Below are 6,129 nucleotides of genomic sequence, written 5' to 3'. Positions count from 1 at the left end.
TATTCCGAGTAGGATTCCGGTATTGAATGACTGTGACGAGCTTCAAACTCCTGAAGGCTGGGCGTGATGACAAACGCAAAAGAATCAAGGGATTCTATTCCAACCTGATTGAGAACCGACAGATGATTAACCGTGCTGTGACAGAGCATTTGGACCATTTTCACTGAGAGGATGGGATGTAGCCATCAACAAGGGTGATGCCTCCAGACGATTAGCCGTGCAGTGACAGCGCATAGGACCATTTTCCCAAGAGGATTAAAAGTAGCCATTGGTGATGGTGATGCCCTACATACAGCTTGCCATGAAAAGGAGTAAGAAGGATTGGATGAAATTCCCACTATTGATCTACATAAGTATTTCTATCCCTTTTTATTTTCTATTTATTATTAATTTTCGAAACCCATAACCATTTAATCTGCCTAACTGAGATTTACAAGGTGACCATAGCTTGCTTCATACCAACAATCTCTGTGGGATCGACCCTTACTCACGTAAGGTATTACTTGGATGACCCAGTAGACTTGCTGGTTAAGTTGAACGGAGTTGTGTCCACACATAGCCAAGAGCCATAATAATGATTCCATACAATAACAAAGAGTACTACATTGATGTGATCACAATTTCGTCCACCAAGTTTTTGGCGCCGTTGCCGGGGATTGTTCGAGTATGGACAACTGACGGTTCATCTTGTTGCTCAGATTAGGTAATTTTCTTTTCAAAAATCTTTTTCAAAATTTTTCTTTTCTTTTTCGTTTTTCCTAACTTTATTTTCGAAAAAAAATTTAATAAAAATCCAAAAAAATCATAAAATCATAAAAATCAAAAAATATTTGGTGTTACTTGTTTGAGTCTTGAGTAAATTTTTAAGTTTGGTGTCAATTGCATGCTTTAAAAATTTTTCTTGCATTTTTCGAAAATTCCATGCATTCATAGTGTTCTTCATGATCTTCAAGTTGTTCTTGATAAGTCCTCTTGTTTGATCTTGATGTTTTCTTGTTTTATGTTGTTTGTTGTTTTTCATATGCATTTTTTGTTAGTGTCCATGCATTAAAGATTTCTAAGTTTGGTGTCTTGCTTCTTTTCTTTGCATAACAAATTTTTCAAAATTATGTTCTTGATGTTCATCATGATCTTCAAAGTGTTCTTGGTGTTCATCTTGACATTCATAGTGTTCTTGCATGCATCTTGTGTTTTGATCCAAAATTTTTATGTTTTGGGTCATATTTGTGTTTTTCTCTTTCATCATTAAAAATTCAAAAATAAAAAATATCTTTTCCTTATTTTTCTCATAATTTTCGAAAATTTGAGTTGACTTAGTCAAAAATTTTCAAAATTAGTTGTTTCTTACAAGTCAAGACAAATTTTCAAATTTAAAAATCTTATCTTTTCAAAATCGTTTTCAAAAATTATATCTTTTTCATTTTTTTTCTATTTTTCGAAAATTTCAAAAATCTTTTTCAAAATATTTTCAAAATCTTTTTCTTATCTTTATATCATATTTTCGAAAATTCACTAACAACTAATGTGATTGATTCAAAAATTTGAAGTTTGTTACTTTCTTGTTAAGAAAGGTTCAATCTTTAAGTTCTAGAATCTTATCTTGTAATTTCTTGTTTGTGAAGTAAGTGATTTCAAATTTTTGAATTAAATCTTTTTATCCTTTATCATATCTTTTTCAAAAATTTTATCTTTTTCAAAATTTGATTTCAAAATATCTTATCTAACTTCTTATCTTCTTATCTTTTTAAATTTTGATTTCAAATCTTTTTCAATCAACTAACTAACTTTTTGTTTGTTTCTTATCTTTTTCAAAACCACCTAACTACTTTTCCCTCTCTAATTTTCGAAAATATCTCATTTTTTTTTCAAAAATTCTTTTTGTTCTAAATTTTAATTTTAATTATATCTTATATTTAATTTTCGAAAATTACTAACCCCTTTTTCAAAAATTATTTTCGAAATTCTCCCTCTCTTTTCTTATTCTATTTAATTATTTATTTACTAACACTTCTCTTCACCTCTTTTCATCTAAAAATCCGAACCCATTCTTCTTCACTCTTCTTCCATTTCTTCTTCTACTAACATAACGGAATTTCTATACTGTGACATAGAGGATTCCTCTTCTTCTCTTGTTTTCTTCTCTTTCATATGAGCAGGAACAAGGAAAAAGGCACTCTTGTTGAAATTGATCCTGAACCTGAAAGGACTCTGAAGAGAAAATTAAGAGAAGCTAAGTTACAACAATCTAAAGGTAACCTTTCAGAAATTTTCGAACAAGAGAAGGAGATGGCAGCCGAAAATAATAATAATGCAAGGAGAATGCTTGGTGACTTCACAAAGCCAACGTCCAAGTTTGATGGAAGAAGCATCTCCATTCCTGCCATTGGAGCCAACAACTTTGAGCTAAAACCTTAGCTAGTTGCCTTAATGCAACAAAACTGCAAATTTTATGGACTTCCATCTGAAGATCCTTATCAGTTTTTAACTGAGTTCTTACAGATCTGTGAGACTATAAAGACGAATGGAGTTGATCCTGAAGTCTACAGACTCATGCTTTTCCCTTTTGCTGTAAGAGACAGAGCTAGAATATGGTTGGATTCACAACCTAAGGATAGCCTGGACTCATGGGATAAGCTGGTCACAGCCTTCTTGGATAAATTTTTTCCTCCTCAAAAGCTGAGCAAGCTGAGAGTGGATGTTTAAACCTTCAAACAAAAAGATGGTGAATCCCTCTATGAAGCTTGGGAAAGATACAAGCAGCTGACCAAAAGATGTCCATCTGACATGTTTTCATAATGGACCATATTAGATATATTCTATTATGGTCTATCTGGATTTTCGAAAATGTCATTGGACCATTCTGCAGGTGGATCTATTCACCTAAAGAAAACGCCTGAAGAGGCTCAAGAACTCATTGACATGGTTGCAAACAACCAATTCATGTACACTTCTGAGAGGAATTCCGTGAATAATGGGATACCTCAGAAGAAAAGGAGTTCTTGAAATTGATGCTCTGAATGCCATATTGGCTCAGAACAAAGTGTTGACTCAACAGGTCAACATGATCTCTCAAAATCTGAATGGATGGCAACATGCATCCAATAGTACTAAAGAGGCAACTTCTGAAGAAGCTTATGATCCTGAGAACCCTGCCATGGCAGAGGTTAATTACATGGGTGAACCTTATGGAAAAACCTATAACTCATCATGGAGAAATCATCCAAATTTCTCATGGAAGGATCAACAAAAGCCTCAACAAGGCTTTAACAATGGTGGATGCAATAGGCTGAGCAATGGCAAGCCTTTTCCATCATCTTTTCAGCAATAGACAGAGAATTCTGAACAAAACACTTCTAATTTAGCCAATCTAGTCTCTGATCTGTCAAAGGCCACTTTCAGTTTCATGAGTGAAACAAGATCCTCCATTCAGAAATCTGGAGGCACAAGTGGGCTAGCTGAGTAAGAAAGTCATTGAAACTCCTCCCAGTATTCTCCCAAGCAATACAGAAGAGAATCCAAAAGGAGAGTGCAAGGCCATTGATATAATCAATATGGCCGAATGCACAAGGGAGGAGGAGGACGAAAATCCTAGTGAGGAAGACCTCCTAGGACGTCCCTCAAGCAAGAAGGAGTTTCCTATTAAGAATCCAAAGGAATCTGAGGCTCATATAGAGATCATAGAGATTCCATTAAATCTCCTTCTGCCATTCATGAGCTCTGAAGACTATTCTTCCTCTGAAGAGGATGAAGATGTGACTGGAGAGTAAGTTGCTTAATATTTAGGAGCTATCATGAAGCTGAATGCCAAGTTGTTTGGTAATGAGACTTGGAAAAGTGAACCTCCCTTGCTCATTAATGAACTGGATACCTGGATTCAGCAAATTTTACCTCAAAAGAAACAAGATCCTGGCAAGATTTTGATACCTTGTACCATAGGCACCATGACCTTTGCAAAAGCTCTGTGTGATCTAGGGTCAGGGATAAATCTTATGCCACTCTCTGTAATGGAGAAGCTGGGGATCATTGAGGTACAACCTGCCTTGTTCTCATTACAATTGGCAGACAAGTCATTGAGACAAGCTTATGGAATAGTGGAGGATGTGTTAGTAAAGGTTGAAGGCCTTTACATCCCTGCTGATTTCATAATCTTAGACACTAGGAAGGAAGAGGATGAATGCATCATCCTTGAAAGACCTTTCCTAGCCACAGCAGGAGCTGTGATAGATGTCAACAGAGGTGAATTAGTCCTTCAATTGAATGGGGACTACCTTGTGTTTAAGGCACATGGCCATCCCTCTGTGACAAAAGAGAGTAAGCATGAAGAGCTTCTCTCAGTTCAGAGTCAAGAAGAGCCCCCACAGTCAAACTCTAAGTTTGATGTTGGGAGGCCACAACCAAACTCTAAGTTTGGTGTTAAGACCCCATATCCAAACTCTAAGTTTGGTGTTGGGACTATACAACATTGACCTGATCACCTTGTGGCTCCATGAGAGCCACTGTCAAGCTATTGACATTAAAGAAGCGCTTGTTGGGAGGCAACCCAATTTTATTTATCTAATTTTTATTTTATTTTATTTTATTGTTATTTTATGTTTTATTAGGTACATGATCATGTGGAGTCACGAAAAAAAATATAAAAATTAAAAACAGAATCAAAAACAGCAAAAGAAAAATCACACCCTGGAGGAAGCACAGGCTGGCGTTCAACGCCAGTAAGGAGCATCTGGCTGGCATTCAACGCCAAAACAGAGCATGAATCTGGTGCTGAACGCCAGAAACAAGCAACATTCTGGCGCTGAACGCCAGGAATGAGCCTAGAAGAAAAGCTGGCGCTGAACGCCAGTAACAAGCATGAAACTGGCGTTCAACGCCAGAAACATGCTTTACATGGGCGTTGAACGCCCAGAACGTGCACCACTCGGCGTTTAAACGCCAGAATGGTATGCAAAGGCAATTTACATGCCTAATTGGTGCAGGGATGTAAATCCTTGACACCTCAGGATCTGTGGACCCCATAGGATCATCTTAGGATCTGTGGACCTCACAGGATCCCCACCTACCTCGCCCTCTCTCTCTCCATTCATGGTCATCCCTTCTATTTTCCATTCACCACTCACATCCATCCACTCTTCCCCATACACCCCACTTACCTTCAAAATTCAAAATCTCTTTCCCACCCAATCGTACCCATATAGCCGAATACACATATCCCTCCATCTCCTCCATATCTTCTGCTTATTCTTCATCTTTTCTTTCTTCTCTTGCTCGAGGGCGAGCAATTTTCTAAGTTTGGTGTGGTAAAAGCATAGCTTTTTACTTTTCCATAACCATTAATGGCACCTAAGGCCAGAGACATCCAAAAAAAAAAGAGAAAAAAGGGAAGACAAAAGCTTCCACCTCTGAGTCATGGGAGATGGAAAGACTCATGTAAAGGGTTTATAGCTCAGTGGTAGAACATTTGACTGCAAATCAAGAGATCCCTGAGATGCCTCAAGGGATGCACTTTCCTCCCAACAACTATTGGGAACAACTCAACACTTCCTTAGAAGATTTGAGCCACAATGTGGAACAATTAAGGGTGGAACATCATGAGCACTCCATCATTCTCCAAGAAATAAGAGAAGATCAAAGAGCAATTAGGGAGGAGCAACAAAGGCAAGGAAGGGACATAGAAGAGCTTAAGGACGTTGTTGGTCCTTCAAGAAGAAGATGCCACTAAGGTGGATTCATTCCTTGTTCTTATTTCTTTCTGTTTTCCGGTTTCTATGTTATGTTTATCTATATTTTGTGTCTCTACTTCATGATCATTAGTATGTAGTAACCATGTCTTAAAGCTATGAATAAAATCCATTAATCCTTCAGCTCTCTTAAATGAAAAATGTTTTAATTCAAAAGAACAAGAAGTACATGAATTTCAAAAATTGTCCTTGAATTTAATTTAATTATATTGATGTGGTGATAATACTTTTGTTTTCTAAATGAATGCTTGAACAGTGCATATGTCTTTTGATCTTGTTGTTTATGAAAGTTAAAATTGTTGGCTCTTGAAAGAATGATGAACAAGGAGAAATGTTATTGATGATCTGAAAAATCATGAAATTGATTCGTGAAGCAAGAAAAAGCAGTGTA

General features: G+C 36.7%; 1 non-coding gene across 1 annotated transcript; it reads right to left on the bottom strand.

Moving 5' to 3' along the window:
• Positions 1-2,682: 2,682 nt before the first annotated feature.
• LOC130963763 (small nucleolar RNA R71) lies at positions 2,683-2,786 on the bottom strand. Its single transcript, XR_009079882.1, has one exon. It is a non-coding gene; the product is annotated as a small nucleolar RNA R71 (small nucleolar RNA).
• Positions 2,787-6,129: the final 3,343 nt, after the last annotated feature.

This window comes from Arachis stenosperma, chromosome 2 (genome assembly GCF_014773155.1).
Source record: "Arachis stenosperma cultivar V10309 chromosome 2, arast.V10309.gnm1.PFL2, whole genome shotgun sequence".
Taxonomy (NCBI): domain Eukaryota; kingdom Viridiplantae; phylum Streptophyta; class Magnoliopsida; order Fabales; family Fabaceae; genus Arachis; species Arachis stenosperma.
The sequence above is the reverse complement of the archived record's forward strand: the minus strand, read 5'-3'. Positions and strand labels throughout refer to the sequence as shown.